This window comes from Lactuca saligna, chromosome 3 (assembly GCF_052625555.1).
Source record: "Lactuca saligna cultivar CGN05327 chromosome 3, ASM5262555v1, whole genome shotgun sequence".
NCBI lineage: Eukaryota > Viridiplantae > Streptophyta > Magnoliopsida > Asterales > Asteraceae > Lactuca > Lactuca saligna.
The window spans coordinates 21,634,856-21,645,010 of NC_136419.1; positions in this window are offsets into that span (position 1 = coordinate 21,634,856).

A 10,155-nucleotide genomic window follows, 5' to 3' on the forward strand; every position below is an offset into this window, starting at 1 on the left:
GTTTATAAATGATTTTAGACTATAATTTTGTTAATTTTGGTTTCATATTCAATGAGTTACAGTCCCCAAAATTCGTGATATCAATATGAAAATTTTCAAAGTTAAACCCACTAAGTAGTAAGTAACTGCCAAAAAATTCTAGTTTTTCCATGTTTTCCGGTTCTAGACCCACTTTACCCGGTACCGTACCCAAAACCGAACCAGAACCGGTTCCTATTTAGCGGTTCGGTTTTCGATTCTACAAAATCCTGTTAACTAGTTCCGGGTTTTCTATGTCTAGGTCCATCCGTGCCTGATTTGGACCCACTTTCATCCCTATCGGTTAGTGTTGAGAGGGAAGTTGTTTGGGCCCCTGCAAGGTGATGGAATAAGGTGAGTATCTTTAGGCCCTGGGGTGTTGGGCGAATGACGTAATATCGTCAAGATCGAAGTAATATTGGGAGCATTCGAGACATCGATTGTGGGCTCAGTAATCATGATTGTTCATTCTTCTTCTTTAGGTACTTTCGCTGTTGGCGCATTGATGAAAGTCAAGAGACTTACAAATCAGCTGGTTTGGATAAATGAAACAATTAAAGGTTGTCGGGAGTATCAGTCGTATATCAGAAAGTCTTTACAGAATGTTTGCATTATAACTCCCATTTGTTTGCAAGTTGTTTTTAAGGGTTGATCATCAAGGTTGGGAACCGGTTATGAAGTCTCAAATCAACAGTTCTTCGTGATGTCTTGGGTGTCTTTTCATGTGGGGTTACACCAAGAGTTGTTAAGGATTGGAGGTAAATCTGAAGGTTCTTGGAATTCTCATCTTTTCTCGTAGGAGTAGTGGTTGGAATGGCATGATAGGGAGTCACATGTTAATTAAAGGATTTTGGTGTGTATTATGGATTTGGAATTGGTGGAAATTTTGCGATTGATGTGTTTGAGTTCTTTTTCGTGTGGTTGGTAGTGACCATACTCTCAGGAAAGGGGTGGATTCAATGAATGGATGAATGTCAGTGCTGGATTAGGGGGTTCCGAAATTTAGATCTGATGGGCTTCCGGTCTCGGGAAGCATATTGATAGAGTTGATGCGGTGTTTGTAGCCTTGAGAGTCCCCGACTTTGTGGATCTCTCTCTAGACATTCGGTCTTAGCTAGGAAGTTGTGGAAATGTTGGCATTGTTTGTGCCTCTCTGAAGTCATTATCTAGCCGCGTCTCGTGTTTGAAGTCGCCTTGTTTCCGGATGAAGGGTTTATCATCAGGGATTAGATAGGAGTCCTGATTCCCCAGTTGAATCGACAAGATAAGTCAGGGTCGGAAGAGTTCCATATGGTTTGGATTGTGAGAAGTATCGTATCATCTTTGTCCTGATATGGGTTTGCTTGCTTAAGAATCAGTGGAAGTAGTGGATGCCCGAATTTTGAGAGGGTGGTGTTGGTTTCTTCAGTGATGAAAGTTAACAAGTCAATAATGGTATGGGTAGGCAGCCGCCTGAATGAGTCAACTTATAGTTCAGATTGGGCCCGAGGGAGGCCGTCTGAGTGACCCAATGTGGTGATATGGAAACACAACCTTGGGCTAGTTGTTGCAACAGACTTCGAGGACGAAGTCTAAGTCAAGTGGGGAAGAATTGTAACATTTGGTTTTGAGGAACTTCCATTGTTGACCATTATATTGAGATTTATTGCATTGTTGGTCCCTAAATGTAAGAATGTGGGAAAATGGTCCATAGTGGCAATTTGCTAAAAAATGGAAATTTTGAGTACGCCATGCGTACGTATGTGTACGCTAAGCATACTAAGTTGCGCCTTAGTATGTTGGGCATACACTTCGTACGCAAGGCATACGTGGTTGGCATGCAAACCCTAATTTTAGGGCTTTGGCTAATATTTAAGCAACTTTATGGACACAAACCCACTTCTTATCCAACCTATTTCTGTGAGTGCAAACTTCAAGCAACCTTAGAGCAAAGGAGAGCCATTTTGAGCCTTAAAGTGAGTTTTTGGAGTGGTTTGAAGAGGGAAAAAGGTGGAGAGAAGATCTTGGAGTTGGGCACACTTTGAATCTGGGATTTCTACGTTGTTTGAAACATCTTGAAGGTGTAAAGCTTACATATTTACCACTCCATCTTGTGGATCTTAGTTTTTCTCTTTAAAGACACTTTTTGGTCCCAAAATGATGATTCATGAACATATCATGTTCTTGACCCATTGATTTGTCCTTTCAGACCCTTGGAAGGGTCTTGATTCATAAAAAAGGAGTCCAAGTGGTTGGTTTTACCCCATACATCATTTAGAAGGCCTTAATGGATCAAGAACCGGAGTTAAGCTCTTAATAAACCATGCAAAGTCATAAACTTGGAAACTTTATCACTCTTAAGGGTATTTTAGCCATGGATCAGAAAAATGGTCATGAGTGCTTAAGCCAATAAGCACTTATTAGGTTTTGAGGCTTCTGGGAGTACACCCCACGTACTCGGAGTACGCCATGCATACAAGGTTAACCACCCCAATGGTGGTCAGCATGCGAGTATGTCCAGCGTACCTTCGGAGTACGCCACGCGTACTCATTATGTGGCGACTCAGCTAGGTTGACTCGGTTGGGTTGACTCAGTTGACTTATGGATTTTGCCCAGTTTAACATTGAATTTGACCAAGTTTGACCTAAGGGTATTTTGCATATTTCGGGATTTTGATTGTGATTGGTCACTTGGATGGATAGGTGTCGTTTGGAGCTGAGATTCGAAGTCAGGACGTCATCTACTATTGATTAGATGGAGATGTGAGTTTTCCTCACTATACTTACGGGTCGATGGCACCAAGGTCGGCCCATTGGATTAGATATCATGTTATGTGATAGTATGTTATTGTGTTGTCGTGATCTGTTAGATCGATATCCTATTATATAGGATGATGTTATGTTTAGTGATCGGTAGATTTGCCTATTATTTGTTTTCAGGATATATGTTTATTTGTTGTATATGTCGTCGTCATGTGGGTGGGTTGAAATTGTATTGTTATGTGTTGTCAGTCAACAAACCCAGTAATGTTTATATCGGTATGATGTTATGGTTTATTGGGTTTACATGTTTATCGGTTATGTATACATCGGCATGTTGCTTATGGTTGGGTTGAGGCGGACCAGATTAAACTAAAGGCCACGAGACCCATGGAGTCCTAGATAGACTACAGGCCTGAGAGGCGTACGAGTCAGGCCGAAGGCCCGTAGAATATTCCAGATAGGCTGAAGGTGTGGTGAGGCGTTCCAATCATGTTAAAGGTTCTATGAGCGTTCCAGATAGTCTATAGGCCGGTGAGGCATTCCAGCCATGTTGAAGGCTCTGGGAGCGTTCCAGTCAGGCTGAAGGCTTTGTATGCATGTTGTTTGTTATTATGTTTATGTGGTGTTACTTTAGGGGGAACTCACTAAGCTCCATGCTTACAGTTTTTTGTTTATGGTTTCAGTTACCTTAGAGGACCTTGGCAAGGCGAAGGCGTGACCGTACACATCCTTGGTTTTACGACTGATTGGATCTTAGGAGACTCTGATTTTAAATAATATTTTGAAAACAATTGTTTTGTAACACTACTATTAGAAGAGGGTTGTTTTTAAAAGTTTAAATTTGTTGGAATTTTTGGGATGTTACCAAAGGCACCACAAACACACACTTTCCAGCTCAAAGGAACACACACAAGAGATTAGGGTTGCAATTGGCGAAATGAGGGTTGGAGGCTAGTGAGGGAGTGAGCATTTGAGAGTTAAAGATGTTTATATAGGGTCCAAACCCTAAAAATTAAGGTTTGAAGATCTCGCATGTATGCCCTGCGTACGCTATGTACGCCCAACTTACGTGACCTAGGCTTGAAATTACAAAAATGTCACTATGGGCCATTTTGCAAGCTTTCTCATACACAAGAGCTAAAATGCAATAACTCTTCATACTTAGGGTTAAAATTGGAAATACCTCATCATCGGAATGTTACACATACATATGAAATTAAACTATGATAACAAATTACTTATAGTCACACAATTTTTGTTGTCACAATTATCGACTATGACAATTAGACTGTAACAATTAATGATATTTTGTCATACAAGTAAATAAGAGTATGATTAAACCATAATAATTGATGACATTTTGTAACAATTATCGACTGTGATTATTGGCTAGTATTCATCAAACATGTTATGTAAAACCATGACTAAATGTGGGAACATGGTTTGCAATGGTCACGACTTTTAGCTAATATGTGACTAAAACATTACTAGATTTTCATTAATGGCCTTTAGTGATGCATTTAACCAAAACCGTGACAACCCTGTTTTAAAAAATATGTGAATAAAAGTCATTTTTGTACTGGTGAGCAGACCAATTTGAATGTAGCTACATTTACACTTTCATCATCTTTGATGATGAACATCGCTAAGTTGAGTTTTAGATCTAATTCTTAAACGGTTTATGGGTTATGTACTCCTACATGATAGTTTCGTCTTGATATGTCACAATTGTGAAATACAGTTTGTATGAATTATTTATTACTCATCAAACTATCGTGTTTGAAATATTTGGAAAGCAACTAAGTTTTATCTCACATACAAATATCTAGAGTTATGGTTCTAAAAGGTACACCATAGCGTGAGACGTTGTGTAGTCGTCTCGAAAACGTCCAAAACGGGTTTGTTAAGCATGATGCCAAATAACATGTTAAGGTGAGACTTATCGTGTTATGGTGCGATGTTTTTTTTTTCTTATTGAACACGAAACAATTGAGTTTTTGTTAACTTTTTCATATTATGTTTTGATATAACACTTCTAAAAACTTTATATATTTGATATAACTATATAACTATGTGATTTATCTTTTTTTTATGTATATAAAATTTTTACAGCTTGAAAACGTCATGTTTTGTGTACATATATAATCAGAGGCGGAACATAAAAGGGGCTAGGGGAGGCCATGGCCCCCCTGCTTTTTTATCTACTAAATTGCAACAACTATAGAATGGTGATTATATAAGTTAATATTCTAAGAAATCAAAACATTGGCCCCTCACCTTTTTTCTACCGAATACAGTAATTAAACTTAAGATTTTTAGAAAATCAAAAGTAACCATATATTATCAAACTTATCCAAGGAAAACTAATTTGACTTGAAAGTAGAAAATATACACAATAATCGCATAAAAAGTTGGAGACTTACAAATTAACCATATAAAAATTATATGAAATCAATTATTTACTTACATCTTCAAATCAATAAACCCTAAAAATACTATCGACTCCGCTTCTTGTTGGATCACACTGAAACTAGAAGATGTTGGATCGCTTTTCCTTGGTTTGAAACAATAACTAGTTCTTCCGCACTCGTGCAAGTTACAACTCACCAGACTTCTTGCTATCTCCCCTTTTCACCTTCAGTCGACTCTTCTCCATCGGCTCTTTATTCTCTCTCCTCCCCGAGTCACCGGCATCAGACAACCACTGCTGTCCTCTCAGCCAACTCCACAACACAGGTACACATTTCCTCTTTGTGTAACTTCATATCACTTAAGACTATGAGTCTCTTACTACTCTCTCCATCTCTCGTTTGTAGATACTGATAAGTATCTCATTTATATATTTATATTATAAATCTTTAGTCACAGATGTAGATGGATGTATAGGGGTAATAAAGATGTAGTAGGTATATCATAGATATATAGGGCATTGGTGATGAACATGGATGATAAAATGTATGTATAGGGGTAATAACTATAACATAAAAAAAAGTCTACACAAAAATAAAAGACGTGGTGCATATATATGGGTATTGGGTAATAAAATTTGAGTCAATAAAGTTGGAGTAATTATTATTTTAGATATATATTTACAATGATAAATTCAATATATATATATATATATATATATATATATATATATATATATATATATATATATATATATATAATTTTTTGTAAATATTAGTTTCGGCTCCCTAGCCCTTATTGTTCGTGTTCCGCCCCTGTATATAATAATGTTTTTACTCTAAATAAAAAAGAAGGGAAAAATCACACATACATCCTTGACAACAAATAATAACACTATGACTATGAATCGTAAGTTGTTCAACACGATTTATTTAAGGGCATGACAATTTTTTGGTGTGAAATGTACCGAGGTAAGTTGTAGGCATTTTTTTTTTTTTTTTTTTTTTTATTTTAGATATGATGGTCTATGAAAAACTGTTGTATTATGCAAGAAATACGTACAACAGTGCATGTGAAATTTGTTTTAAAGACAGTGTTAATTACACGTGTTTGAGTCATATTGTTCCATAATGTTTAGTTTACATTGTTTGGGTCCGATTTTACATTAACCGGTAAGCAGTTTCTAACAAGAATCATGATGAAACCCTTATAAATGGTTCATAAATTATCGGACGATGCATCTATATTCCTAGCTATTACTAGTTATGACAATAGACGGCATGATGCATCGAGTCTACATATTTTATATAATTCTTCCCATTATTTCATTGCATAGTTGTATAACTCTCTTTAAATATTCTTATTGTTAGGGAATACAATTCCATATGGTAGAAACACGTATAGCAAGAAAAGAAAAGGGACCACAAATGTTAAACATTCACAAAACGCCTATAAGTGGGTCAAAAGATACTTATAACCGAGAATATAAACATCTTGCACTTTATCTCAATAATTGTGATTCCCACGTGTCCCACGTTCTTGACCTTGACTATTACCATTTGTTATTACATTCGATAGAGTGTAGCATCCGATTATTTCAATTGTGGAAGAGGACATTACTCCTACAAAACAATCACATATAGTGTATAAATAGGTCGCCATGAAAACAGAATTCCACCATAAGAGAATATAAGATTATTAATTTGAGGATTATGTTAGGAAAAGAACACTTCCTTGCTTAATTTAGATCTCTTAAATTGCTTTTACCTACTCACTTAGAGAGTAGGTAAAATTGGCTAAGGAGTTCACACAAGATCATACACACACAAAGAGAGCCTTCGCTTACAACTTTAAGTGTGTCCTCCTATAACACCTATATCTTTTTATTTTCCTTCGGCCACATCGAGTTCGGATAATGATTTGTAAGGGTAATAAATTTGATCATTTATACACATTTAGTCACTAAAGGTTTTTTATACGGGATTTACCATTGAACTTGGTTAGTATGTTTAAAAAATAAAAATATGACATTATTGTAGGTTTTTGTTGATTGGGCATCATGCATAGTTTGTGATTAAGTTGATAGGGCAATCTACTATGTCCATTGTACATATTTAGTCATTAAATTATTTTGTATACACAATTTACCATTAAACATTTTTCAGCTATTCAAATAGAAACATTTTTTAAAAAATTAATTACTTCTTTCATAACTTTTTTTTCAACCTTTATATATATATATATATATATATATATATATATATATATATATATATATATATATATATATATATATATAGAGAGAGTTAGGTTCAAATGTTTTTGATAACTATTGTGTGACTGAATGCACCAATAGGAATTGAGGAATAATTAAATAATTAAAAAAATTGAATAAGGGTAATTATGTAACTTTAGAATGATAATTAAAATAAAATCCCTTAATTAATGGGAATTACCATAAAAATCTCTTTGACCAACTACTTAACCCTAACCTTAAATCTAACTCATCATCTTTTCTAATACACGTCTTCTGCTTCTTCTTTTACAATCAATCATCAAGATTCAAAACTCATTACCAGGTAATTATTCTTCTCCAATCAATTATTAAGATTTTCTTTCTTTTCATAAACTCATTTTTTTCTTTAATCGATCAATCATCATCGGTGATGATGGTGGTGGAGGCAACGTGTCACAAGAATTGATGGAAAACGCGTGTAGCCTCTTCGTCGTCTCCTCCGCTACTTATAAAATGGTTTGATTATATCTCACGGTTGGCTTCTTCTACTGCTCCGCTTCTTCACAAGACTAAACCATTGTAACTGAAGATGAAAAGGGCGTCGCCACCAAATAATTTCAATCCCACGTACTTTTAATTTTTTTTTAGGCTAGTAATTCAAATTGACATCTGATAAAAGTACTTAACTTTTGATGCTAGTAATTCAAATCATTAATGTTTTTACTTCACTTTGTTCCTTATTCTTTTCAGAACTATATAACTCAATTTAGATTGGGTTGGATGCCATTTTCATAACAATAGGTTAATGCTAGTTCCTTATTCTGTCAGAATTTGTAGTTTAATACATTGAACATATCGAGAAGAAACACATGGAACCCGAAGAATGTTAGTTCCTTATTCTATCAGAATAGGTTGATGCTAGTTCCTTATTTTGTTTGTTGGATTTATTCTTGATAATACAAATTCTTAAATAATATTCTTGCAGAATAGTTTATTTTGTAAGAATATTATTTGTTGTATTCTGATAAAATTGTAGTTAATTATTTGTATGTTTAATGTGCAGGTTTTACAAGTGTATCACTACATATTACTTGACAATGAATTTCTGGTAGAAAAGGCTTCAAGAATGGCTTGAAGACCTGATGGGAAAGGGTTGAAGAATGAATTAAAGAATGATCACACTCATTTTTTAAGAATGTTGTTATTTTTTAAGAATTATACTTGTTTATTCTTTCAGAATGTTTGTTATTATTCAATGAATCACAATCATACAATGTAATTTTTTGATATATTATTAGTTCAAGAATCGATTTTGTGTATTCTTTCAGAATGTATTTACTAGTTTATGTTTGGCATTCTGCCATTCTAACAGAATAAAATCGAAAAATACATTCACTAGTTTATGGTTGACACTTTATCATTCTGACAGAATAAAATCGGATTTTTAAATTTGAATTAATTTAAAATATTCAGATTTTTAAAAAATAAAGGAATTAATCATCCCTAAAAATCCGAAAATTTCCTTTTTTAATATAGGTTAATTGACTAAAATGCCCTTATGCTGAAATTTGTGTGATTATATGGTACATGCTATCCTATTCTACTATCATAGACCCTCAAATCATGACATTTGATTATATTCCATCCGATGGTCCAGATCTGTGCATTCTGGCACATAATAGTTAGTAAAAACAAAATAACCTAACCCTATATATATATATATATATTTCATAGAGGCTGTGAACAACCCAAATTTCAATATTTTTGATAATTTTTTACTACTTTTTTTAAAATTATATTTCTATTTTGATCTAAAAGTAAATTAGCAAATCAAATTCCATAAAGTGTGGAATGAAATAGTTCCATGATTAGTATGGATGTAAATAAACCGAACTGACACAAATAATGACTTGTTCATGTTCGTTCGTTTAAGTTTGCGATGGGCCGAAGTATTTATTTATTTTTGTTGGCGAACTTCAGTATATGAAGTTCAATATATTTATTTCTTTCCAAAAAAACTTCAATATATGAAGGCATGGGTGTATTTGTAAAAATATTTCATTAGATAATTCTACATCATTACAAGACATAGATTGAGTGAACTCAACCAAAATATTTGATCATAACAGACTACTTAGAACAAAAACCATACAGTGACAGAAATAACCTAAGATTTTTTACGTAAAAGAGAAACCAACAAAGTTCACCAATACATACACGACCGTGCTTCAATCGTCGGTCATGTTTTCAATCATCTCTTTTATGACTCGAGATTTTCTAAAAACATTTACATGCAAAAGGTGAAGAAGAATAATTTAGTACAACAAATAACCCTTAAAAGGATATCATTATTTTTAGCTTTTAACTAGAAAAAATGCAAAGTGATGGTGGGAATAATTTCAACATAAATTGCTTTGAAAATAGAAGGCTTTTCTACTTTTAATCCTAGAGTATGAACTAACAAAGATCAAATGAAATGACATATACACCCCTCTGATCTCTAGCGCTAGAACGGAATAAATGGACGAATAATCCATATATTGTTCTTTTTTACTTTGTAAATGCCATGTAATTCATATGATTTTTTTCCAATCTTTTACTAATTGTTTCAATTAAAACTTTATTTGTAAGCCAAATGCTAAAAAAATAGCATCATACTTTAAGCCAATTCCCATTTTAAGCAATGTACATGTGGTAAGCAAAATAGAAAATATACTTTTGTAATACATTTTGAGAAAAAAAAAATACAT